The sequence below is a fragment of the Oncorhynchus nerka genome, linkage group LG1 (assembly GCF_034236695.1).
Source record: "Oncorhynchus nerka isolate Pitt River linkage group LG1, Oner_Uvic_2.0, whole genome shotgun sequence".
Lineage (NCBI taxonomy): Eukaryota > Metazoa > Chordata > Actinopteri > Salmoniformes > Salmonidae > Oncorhynchus > Oncorhynchus nerka.
In genome coordinates, this window is record NC_088396.1 from 21,050,199 (window position 1) to 21,062,797 (window position 12,599).

At 41.9% G+C, this 12,599-nt stretch overlaps 1 pseudogene; it reads right to left on the bottom strand.

The window, feature by feature from the left end:
- Positions 1-12,599, bottom strand: part of LOC115114518 (DDB1- and CUL4-associated factor 6-like) — a 77,033-nt pseudogene that overhangs the window by 30,745 nt on the left and 33,689 nt on the right.

Here is a 12,599-nt window from a genome sequence, read left to right on the forward strand (position 1 = left end):
TGGAATGGCATGCTTTGAGCACTACTGAAAAGTGCTATTTACATGTGAAAAATGAATGTCATATGCTGCATTTGCTACAGGCCTATTGTTTACCTTTTTGTTGGTGACACTTTGATATCTTGATAATGTGCAGCTGTTTAAAGAGCAAATCCCCAGAGGAACCAATAACAAAACGGTCACCTGTTTTGGTAAAAAGCTGAGGGATGGGCCTGGAGAAATGTAACCAACTCAGATTAATAGACAGAGCTATGGATGCAAGGACTGACCCTCCATGATATAGAAACGATTGTTTGAACCATATTATGAGGCGATACAGTGTTTGTTTACATTTGCAATGTTTACAAACATTTGGGAAATACACGCTTATATCTTGGGTTCTCATGGAGTGTGACAGTTGAACTAAGCTCATAAGTTATATTCTTCAAGAATCAATGTATATATATATATAAATCCAAAAATGGATGTAGCAACTACAGATTTCCACTTTAAGTCTATCAAAAGTGTGCAAGGTTGAGCATGTGTATAGCGTTTTAGATTGAGCAATAAAAGCCTCACTTGTATTCCATAGGTTGGAATCAGCACTTTGCAGCTGTTGCAAGAGTACATTTTTCACTGGCTGTCCACTGGTCACAAAAACAATGATTAATAGGCAGCTTAAACATCTTCAATTCAACCATTATGGGGTTAAAATACACGTTTAGATCTGTGAACATCCATCAACAACAACCACAATCCATAAGGTGCAAATAGCTAAATGAGAGAGCAGCATGGTGATTCACATCAATGCGCTATCTAGATATCAATAACAAGTGATATCCGTATCGCCGTAGACTACAACACTGATGCCATCCTTACCTCCGAGCGTTTATTCAAGTTGGATCATCTTTGAATGCTGACAGCATTCACACCATTGGAAGGCATAGCTTTGACTGTAGCCTACAAAGCTTATTCCTGCTCTTTTCCCACAATCAATCCAACACATTTGGTGTGTCGTCATAGTGGTCTCTGACTTGTGGTCAGACTCGCTCAGGTGGAACAAACTTAAACTTGTGCCTTTTTTAATGCTGATTTGAATGTCAAGCCAAAGTTTTCCCCCCGCAAATGTTCTTTCTGAATTTAAAGTAATCCTCGAGGTAATCATCTAGTTTTTCAAAGATATCTGTAATCTCATTACAATATTTTTGCTGGTAACGTAACGGATTACATTTAACTTTTTTTTTGTAATCCCTTACATGTAATCAATTACTCCCCAACCCTGCTTACATTAGAAGCCTATGTCTTGTCTGGCCATGTGTGTGTTTATGCTCCCAGCAAAGTCCCATATGGACAATAAACAACATGGTACCATGATAAAATCCCCCACTGACTCATGTAATTGCTCTTGAATGTTTTTAACACACAGAAGGAGAGTGTAAAAATACTGAAGTACGTATACCCACTTTCACAGAGGGGCAAACACAGTGTGTGTGTATCCTAGCCTGGCTGTGCATAGAGAAGAATACACCTTTCATATTTAACAAACTAAAATGGTGGCGTCTCTTCCCTCCTCTCCTCACCTCCTCCCTCCTCTCCTCGGATGGGCCCTTCAGCTCTCGGGCCTGGTCATTTTTGGGGTCAAACAGGTAGATATAGTCTGAAGAATAGCTGACCAGCACCTCCTGTCCGTCTCCGCTGTAGCAGAGCGACGTCACGCGACATAACTTGTTGGACAGGTGGGCGGGGACAAAGCGCACACACATGCCAGTCGTTCCACGGCCCATGTAGTTACCTGAGGGAGGGGGGCAGAGAATTTAGTGAGACAGTCAGAGGCAAGTAGGGGGGAACGACATGGGGCAGAGTTAAACTAAACAAAGTCAGTAGTAGCGCAACTCCAAATGTTTCTATTATTTAACCTGTTGCGACGAGCAATCTCGTATCCGGGATCCTATTTATAGCCTCAAGCTCATTACCATAACGCAACGTTAACTATTCATGAAAATCGCAAATGAAATGAAATAAATATATTAGCTCTCAAGCTTAGCCTTTTGTTAACAACACTGTCATCTCAGATTTTCAAAATATGCTTTTGAACCATAGCTAAACTAGCATTTGTGTAAGAGTATTGATAGCCTAGCATAGCATTAAGCCTGGCATTCAGCATGCAACATTTTCACAAAAACAAGAAAAGCATTCAAATAAAATCATTTACCTTTGAAGAACTTCAGATGTTTTCAATAAGGAGACTCTCAGTTAGATAGCAAATGTTCAGTTTTTCCAAAAATATTATTTGTGTAGGATAAATCGCTCCGTTTTGTTCATCACGTTTGGGTAAGAAAAAACCCGAAAATTAAGTAATTACAACACAAACTTTTTTCCAAATTAACTACATTATATCGACAGAAACATGGCAAACGTTGTTTAGAATCAATCCTCAAGGTGTTTTTCACATATCTATCGATGATAAATCATTCGTGGCAGTTTGGTTTCTCCTCTGAAGAAATGGAACGCGCATGAACCTGGAGATTACGCAATAATTTCGACGCAGGACACCGGGCGGACACCTGGTAAATGTAGTCTCTGATGGTCAATCTTCCAATGATATGCCTACAAATACGTCACAATGCTGCAGACACCTTGGGGAAACGACAGAAAGTGCAGGCTCATTCATGGTGCATTCACAGTCATATAAGGAGACATTGGAACACAGCGCCTTCAGAATCTGGGGCATTTCCTGTATGAAATTTCATCTTGGTTTCGCCTGTAGCATTAGTTCTGGGGCACTCACAGATAATATCTTTGCAGTTTTGGAAACGTCAGAGTTTTTTCTTTCCAAAGCTGTCAATTACATGCATAGTCGAGCATCTTTTCGTGACAAAATATCTTGTTTAAAACAGGAACGTTTTTTATCCAAAAATTAAAAGAGCGCCCCCTATCTCGAAGAAGAAAACCTTTATTTTAACAGGAAAGACATATTGAGATCTCTTTTACAAATGTGCCCTGTATATACACATTAGACCCTAACAATATCTATCTATCTATCTATACACATTAAAATACAAAATCACAGTCATGGGAACTACAAATTAAATATCACAAATCACCCAGAAAACAGTCCCCAATCAATAATTGAATTTGCCCGAACATCAAGATGAAATGTATTTTGAATTTTGTTCCAGCAATACGGTGCATTAAAACTAAAAGCAGATTTACCTAGCTCGGGGGAGACCGTAGGAACCTCAAGAATTAACCAATCCTGTGAACGGATTAGGCAACTCCGGTATCTATACTTCAACAGCAAAGTTAGATAAGACGGAGAGACGGACGTTTATGAAGTGTAAACAATTAGGGAGTAATGTAGAGATCTACGGATCTTTAGTGAAGTCCAGCCTATCTTTTGATACAGGATGCAGTGATGAGTATCAAAACTGGCACTTGTAACAAAACGAAGGGCACTATGGTAGACGGCATCCAAAGGTTTAAGAGTAGTAGCAGCTGCACTTTGATAAATAATATCACCATAATCAAGAACAGACCAAAAGGTTGACTGAGTAACCTGCATCGTACTGCTAAGAGAAAGGCACAATCTGTTTCTGTAGAAGAAGCCAACATTAAATCTTAACTTCTTAACCAGCTCATCTATGTTTTTTAAACGTCAAACCCATGTCAATCCTAATGTCTAAGTATTTATATGCAGGAACACCTTCGGTTGGAGAACCGAGAGTTTGAAAACAACATGCATTTCACTCGTTCGATGACGTTGGCTCCAATGGTTAAGGTTAGATCCTAGATTCTGTCTGTCTTCCACAATGACAGAGCATTCAGAGACGCATCCCAAAGGATGCCAGACCGACACAGCCCAGCCATCTAGACTAGAGTGCGCTCAATGGAACAGACATTCATCTTTCTCTAGCCCACAGGGCAATGGCAGCACTGAGACAGGCACAGACAGACAAGACAGCCTCTAGTGCATTGCCCTTATCTGTCAACCCAAAGACCTGGCTGCCACAGTGTACTGCTGCACTCTGGAATAAGTGAAAAGCAGTTGCAGGTGCTGGAGGGATGGTGTCTCTATGATCCAGTGGTATGGGTGATTGCACTGTCCCAACAGCAGAGTGGATAGGAGTATAGATATATCCATAGATACACCGATAGAATAACACAATATGACAGGGGATTGTTGACAAACTGATCTTCCACAGTCCATGAAATATCTATTGATAAAAATTCAGACAGACAGTTGTACAACAAAGACAGAGACATACGCAGAGCGAGAGAGATACATTTGGATAGAACTAAATGACAGGACAGAGTTGTTTGTTACCCGTAGCCCTGGTGCCCAGCATGCGTCTGTCGTAGATGCGTACTGAACTATCGGAGCAGCCCACCGCCAGGTAATAGGGCACTAGCGGACAGATGGAGATAGACGTCGCCGCCCGCCGACAGTTTATCAAGATGTCCTGGTGAGAGGAAGAGAACGTAAACAACAACAGACTAGTTGGCTAAAATCAGACAAGCCGGCAAGGTGTGATATAATATACAAATAAGAAGATAAAATAATAAAGGATATGCTGACAAATACAAGAGGCCAAATAATAGACCAATAAAGACAAACAAAAAGGAATAAGAGATAAGTGCTGATTGTTGGTGTTCTTGGTTTGTTTTTTCACGTTAAAAAATGTTTAAAAAATCCCTTCCTTACGTCTTTGCAGTCCTCTTTAGTGCAGCTGGTCTTCATGCGCAAGTCGAACCAGCGCACGGTGCCGTCCTCCCCACACGACAGGAACGTGTAGGGGTCGTTGGGTACCGTCATAATCTAACAGCAGAACAGGAGGAGAGAGCGCAGCAAGAGGTGGAGGGAAAGAGAGAGAGAGAAAGGTGGGAGGACATGTGAAAAAATAAACAATGTTTGCATAGCTCCCTCAACCTATTTTAAATTAGCCACACACAAAAGAAAATCCTTGTGTACAGTACCTCATAGGCTGTGCCGTAGTGGCAGGTGAACTGGCACTGCCTGTTGATGTCGGGGCTCTTCTCTGTGTGGGTGTAGTAGATGATACCATCCCCAGAGCACGAGATGATCTGCTGGTCACTGGTCTGAGGCATGAACTTAGCACTAAAGATGTTCGCCCGGTGACCCGACCGTATGGTTGCCTTAACCTGAGGAGAGTTTCAGAGAGGAGAGTGTGTAGCAAGTTGCAGTGGTGTGTGTGGTTGGCTCTGTTGTATACATAGGAAATGAAGGACATATGAAATCGGTGTTACACATTTTTAAGTTAAATTGACTCTACTGGGAGTTATCTTAACACTCAAGAGAGTTAATACACTCCCTGGAGTTCATTGGGACGGAGAACTTTTAACTCCATTAAGAGTAACCAGAGACGTTAAATCTATGGAGTTATTCACAGATGTGGGAGAGGGCTCTGTCATATTTCCCAGCAGGCTCTGTTGCAGGTAGATTTTTATTAATTGTTTGTTTCAAAAATCGGTGTTTTCGCATGTACATAGATTTAAAAAAAAAAAATCTACACACATTTTTTTCCAAAACTAATCCAATCTGTAATTGGTTGGATTTATAGCAACCGTTAGTGAGATTGTGAGTATACGTAGCCTTGATGTACACTACCTGACCAAAAGTATGTGGACAACTACTCGTCAAACATCTCATTACAAAATCATGGGCATCAATATGGAGTTGGTCCCCTTCGCTGCTATAACAGCCTCCACTCTTCTGGAAAGGCTTTCCAATAGATGTGGAACATTGCTGTAGGGACTTGCTTCCATTCAGCCACAAGAGCATTAGTGAAGTCGGGCACTGATATTGGGAGATTAGGCCTGGCTTGCAATCGGCATCCTAATTCATCCCAAAGGTGTTAGATGGGGTTAAGGTCAGGGCTCTATGCAGGCCAGACAAGTTCTTCCACACTGATCTCGACAAACCATTTCTGTATGGGCCTTGCTTTGTGCACGGGGGGCATTGTCAAGCTGAAACAGAAAAGGGCCTTCCCCAAACTGTTGCCAATGTTGGAAGCACAGAATTGTCTAAAATGTCATTGTATGCTGTAGCGTTAAGATTTCCCTTCACTGGAACTAAGGGGCCTAGCCCGAACCATGAAAAACAGCCCCAGACCATTATTCCTCCTCCACCAAACTTTACAAACTTGGCACTATGCATTTGGGCAGGTAGCACTCTCCTGGTATCTGCCAAACCGTGATTCGAAGCGTGATTCATCACTCCAGAGAACGCGTTTCCACTGCTCCAGAGTCCAATGGCGGCGAGCTTTACACCACTCCAGCCGACGCTTGGCATTGCGCATGGTGATGTTAGGCTTGTGTGTGGCTGCTCGGCCATGGAAACCCATTTCATGAAGCTCCCGAAGAACAGTTCTTGTGCTGACGTTGCTTCCAGAAGCAGTTTGGAACTCGGTAGTGAGTGTTGCAACCGCTTCAGCACTCGGAGATCCAGTTCTGTGAGCTTGTGTGGCCTACCACTTTGCGGCTGAGCCGTTGTTGCTCCTAGACGTTTCCACTTCACAATAACAGCCCTTACAATTGACCAGGGCAGCTCTAGAAGGTCAGAAATCTGAAGAACTGACTTGTAAAGGTGGCATCCTATGATGGTGCCACGTTGAAAGTCACTAAGCTCTTCAATAAGACCATTCTACTGCCAATGTTTGTCTATACACCTGTCAGCAACGGGTGTGGCTGAAGTAGCCAAACCTACTAAGTTTCAAAGGGTGTCCACTAGAGGTAGACCGATTAATTGGAATGGCCGATTAATTAGGGCCGATTTCAATTTTTCATAACAATCGGTAATCAGCATTTTTGGACACCGATTATGGCCGATTACATTGCACTCCATGAGGAGACTGCGTGGCAGGCTGACTACCTGTTATGCGAGTGCAGCAAGAAGCCAAGGTAAGGTGCTAGCTAGCATTAAACATATCTTATAAAAAACAATCAATCTTAACATAATCACTAGTTAACTACACATGGTTGATGATATTACTAGTTTATCTAGCTTGTCCTGCGTTGCATATAAACGATGCGGTACCTGTTAATTTATCATTGAATCACAGCCTACTTCGCCAAATGGGTGATTTAACAAGCGCTTTCATGAAAAAAGCACTGCTTGTTGTTGTGTCACTTCTCTTGCGTTCATTGCACGCAGAGTCAGGGTATATGCAACAGTTTGGGCCGCCTGGCTCGTTGCGAACTAATTTGCCAGAATTTTACCTAATTATGACATAACATTGACGGTTGTGCAATGTAACAGCAATATTTAGACTTATGGATGCCACCCGTTAGATAAAATACGTAACGGTTCCGTATTTCACTGAAAGAATGAACGTTTTGTTTTCGAAATGATAGTTTCCGGATTTGACCATATTAATGACCTATGGCTCGTATTTCTGTGTGTTATTATATTATATTTAAGTCTATGATTTGATAGAGTGGTCTGACTGAGCGGTGGTAGGCAGCAGCAGGCTCGTAAGCATTCATTCAAACCGCACTTTACTGCGTTTGCCAGCAGCTCTTCGCTGTGCTGTTTATGACTTCAAGCCTATCAACTCCCAATATTAGGCTGGCAATACTAAAGTACCTATTAGAACATCCAATAGTCAAAGGTATATGAAATACAAATGGTCCTAGTCCTACAATAACTATAACCTAAAACTTCTTACCTGGGAATATTGAAGACTCATGTTAAAAGGAACCACCAGCTTTCATATGTTCTCATGTTCTGAGCAAGGAACTTAAACGTTAGCTTTTTTACATGGCACATATTGCACTTTTACTTTCTTCTCCAACACCTTGTTTTTGCATTATTTAAACCAAATTGAACATATTTCATTATTTATTTGAGACTAAATTGATTTTATTGATGTATTATAATACGTTAAAATAAAAAGTGTTCATTGTTCATTCAGTATTGTTGTAATTGTCATTATTACAAATATATATATTTTTTTTTTAAATCGGCCGATTAATCGGTATCTGCCTTTTTTGGTCCTCCAATAATCGGCATTGGCGTTGAAAAATCATAATCGGTCGACCTCTGGTGTCCACATACTTTTGTACATATAGTGCATTGTATTTTCTTCCCTACTATGACAAGCATTCTGAATGCAAGTTGTGAATGATATCTTCCTGCAAGTTGACTTCCACAGAAATGTGATATCACATCGCAAACCACCATAATTTGACACATTAAGAAATATTCAAATAAGGCTTTACACTCTTATAACTCAAAGGAAATAAACTGGAGAAATGCACTCTGCTGTAGATTATTGTTAATTCAAAACAACACAGAAATGTGCAAAATGGCAAGGGAGTTGATTAAAAACAACACTGAAAAGAGTAAAATGTCAATTGGGAGTTAAATTGAAGCAATTCTGAGAATTTACTCCATTTAATGTAATTTTAACTCCAGAAATATCCACACAATGACCAGAGTAGTGGGGGTGGGACCATATAACACCCAAAATAGTGTTACATTTACATAAAATGTAAAGCTTTAAGATGTAACTTTTTGTGAGGCGCGACCAAGTTCACATCAAAATGTGTCTGTCATTCTACTTGAAAGCAAGTCTAAGAAGCGGTAGATCTGTTCTATGCTCGCTATTTCTATGCTTCTGGTTCTTAAGTTTTTGCATCTTTTACTTTTGGTTTTGTACACCAGCTTCAAACAGCTGAAAATACTATATTTTGGGTTATTGAAAAGGTATTTCACAGCGGTGCAGATGGTACAATGATTCTCTACAATTAATTATCAGGTAGAACAGAAACCCAGCAAGCTCCGGACCTCATAGGGTAAGAGCTGTATACCCATGCTCCACACTATATTTGCTTGCTTTGTCGCATAAACTGACGAAATAGCGGAGAGATATCTGCATATTGCACTTTTAAGTGATTGTATAATAATTGTAAAATATAAGAGGGCTGAAAAAGGTTTACTTAATGCACACCCGGGCACTGAAAAAAATCAAGCCAGCGCTTAATTGACCCAGGTCCTCAAGTTTCATATCAACACAAGAGACAGACATTGCTGATTTTGATGTTTAAGAATCCCTCCACAGCCAATTTATTTGACTGTTGATTCGGGTGATAGGAGGTTTTTGACATCTAACCACTATCTGCTTTTTTCTTTGTCCGTATTTATCGGCAAGACCTTTCAGCAGGCATATTTAAAAATATATATATATTTATTTTATCTTTATTTAACTAGGCAAGTTAGTTAAGAACAAATTCTCATTTTCAATGACAGCCTAGGAACAGGGGCAGAACGACAGATTTTTACCTTGTCAGCTCGGGGATTCGATCTTACAACCTTTCGGTTACTAGTCCAACGCTCTAACCACTAGGCTACCTGCTGGTTACTAGTCCAACGCTCTAACCACTAGGCTACCTGCTGGTTACTAGTCCAATGCTCTAACCACTAGGCTACCTGCTGGTTACTGGTCCAACGCTCTAACCACTAGGCTACCTGCTGGTTACTGGTCCAACGCTCTAACCACTAGGCTACCTGCTGGTTACTAGTCCAACGCTCTAACCACTAGGCTACCTGCTGGTTACTAGTCCAACGCTCTAACCACTAGGCTACCTGCTGGTTACTAGTCCAATGCTCTAACCACTAGGCTACCTGCTGGTTACTAGTCCAACGCTCTAACCACTAGGCTACCTGCTGGTTACTGGTCCAACGCTCTAACCACTAGGCTACCTGCTGGTTACTAGTCCAACGCTCTAACCACTAGGCTACCTGCTGGTTACTAGTCCAACGCTCTAACCACTAGGCTACCTGCTGGTTACTGGTCCAACGCTCTAACCAATAGGCTACCTGTCACCACAATATAATGAGCACCAATAAAGCACTCTCTCTATAAATCCATTATCATTTAACCCAGGACGATCCTGTTGTTATAACACAGTTAGCTACATGATGTTGGTGATTGTAAGGTCATCAGGTTCATCTGTATACAACAGAACCGGGTTCAAATACTATTTCAAAATACACTTTTTGAACCCAGGTCTGGTATACAGTACATCAGACTCTAGCTCTCCTTACCTTTCTGTTGTATGGGTTTGTGATGACCAGGTTGGTATCGTCTGACCCTGACAGGATGTACTCCCCTGTATCGTTCCAGGATATGGTATTGACCTGATTGGGACAAAATACAGTGTGTGAGTTCACTCCCTGCACACATAACAATATTGTTACAACGTCTACAACTGTGGATGTTCCTAAACCAATCTAAGGTGTAACATCTGAATGTGTCACTGTCCCTCAAATCAAATAGGTAACCAGGCGAACGTTCACCAAATTAGAAACATGGAACTAGAATGGAACTAAAGGCGATTAAGGCCTTCTCTATGCGTGTCTTTGCCTAGATCATTATTTCACACCTCCTCCCCATCCACCCCCCAATTGCCAAATAGTCTTTCTGGGTGACTTAATCCCCTGTCGTGTTTTATTTTCCCTTCCTTGTCGAGCAGATTTAAAACACTTTAAATGGTATTGCATTTTCACAGAACGGCTGTAATTTCGGAGAAACTGCTCACATCACTGTCTGATAAAATACATTATCTTAATAAGAGTGGTGTGTTACGTGCTAAAATAACACACGTCTGCTGTAACTAGATATATGGTTGATGGTTTAGATTAGAAAGAGACACACACAACACTATACAGACATACAGACACAAAAGGGAGCTCATTCTAAATGTGGGGGACGATGTCATGCATGCATTGGAAACAGACAGATTATCTTTCACTGATAGAGAACACGAATGTCTCTCCAAAGGGGGTAAGAATGTTTTCCTGTTGTCACTACTCTGCTAACACCGTATGTCAGTGGTGGCCAAGACACAATACAGCCACTCTATTAAATACTACACTGCTGTGAAATGGTATCAACCTAGAAAAGCACAACATTTTATGTTACAGAAAAGTATTGTACAAATGTAGGCCTAGATTGTGTAATAAATAGGCTATTCATTGAAAACTGTTTTCAAATCGAGAACTGGTTCATTAAAAAATATATATATACACTGCTCAAAAAAATAAAGGGATCACTAAAATAACACATCCTAGATCTGAATGAATTAAATATTCTTATTAAATACTTTTTTTCTTTACATAGTTGAATGTGCTGACAACAAAATCACACAAAAATTATCAATGGAAATCAAATTTATCAACCCATGGAGGTCTGGATTTGGAGTCACACTCAAAATTAAAGTGGAAAAGCACACTACAGGCTGATGCAACTTTGATGTAATGTCCTTAAAACAAGTCAAAATGAGGCTCAGTAGTGTGTGTGGCCTCCACGTGCCTGTATGACCTCCCTACAACGCCTGGGCATGGCTCCTGATGAGGTGGCGGATGGTCTCCTGAGGGATCTCCTCCCAGACCTGGACTAAAGCATCCGCCAACTCCTGGACAGTCTGTGGTGCAACGTGGCGTTGGTGGATGGAGCGAGACGTGATGTCCCAGATGTACTCAATTGGATTCAGGTCTGGGGAACGGGCAGGCCAGTCCATAGCATCAATGCCTTCCTCTTGCAGGAACTGCTGACACACTCCAGCCACATGAGGTCTAGCATTGTCTTGCATTAGGAGGAACCCAGGGCCAACTGCACCAGCATATGGTCTCACAAGGGGTTTGAGGATCTCATCTCGGCACCTAATGGCAGTCAGGCTACCTCTGTGCTGCCCTCCAAAGAAATGCCACCCCACACCATGACTGACCCAACGCCAAACCGGTCATGCTGGAGGATGTTGCAGGCAGCAGAACGTTCTCCACGGCGTCTCCAGACTCTGTCACGTCTGTCACATGTGCTCAGTGTCAACCTGCTTTCATCTGTGAAGAGCACAGGGCGCCAGTGGCGAATTTGCCAATCTTGGTGTTCTCTGGAAAATGCCAAACATTCTGCACGGTGTTGCGCTGTAAGCACAACACCCACCTGTGGACGTCGGGCCCTCATACCACCCTCATGGAGTCTGTTTCTGACCGTTTGAGCAGACACATGCACATTTGTGGCCTGCTGGAGGTCATTTTGCAGGGTTCTGGCAGTGCTCCTCCTTGCACAATGGCGGAGGTAGCGGTCCTGCTGCCGGGTTGTTGCCCTCCTACGGCCTCCTCCACGTCTCCTGATGTACTGGCCTGTCTCCTGGTAGCAACTCCATGCTCTGGACACTATGCTGACAGACACAGCAAACCTTCTTGCCACAGCTCGCATTGATGTTCCATCCTGGATGAGCTGCACTACCTGAGACACTTGTGTGGGTTGTAGACTCCGTCTCATGCTACCACTAGAGTGAAAGCACCGCCAGCATTCAAAAGTGACCAAAACATCAGCCAGGAAGCATAGGAACTGAGAAGTGGTCTGTGGTTATCACCTGCAGAACCCCTCCTTTATTGGGGGTGTCTTGCTTAATTGCCTATAATTTCCACCTGTTGTCTATTCCATTTGCACAACAGCATGTGAAATGTATTGTCAATCAGTGTTGCTTCCTAAGTGGACAGTTTGATTTCACAGAAGTGTGATTGACTTGAAGTTACATTGTGTTGTTGAAGTGTTCCCTTTATTTTTTGAGCAGTGTATGTAATGTAAAGTATCTTC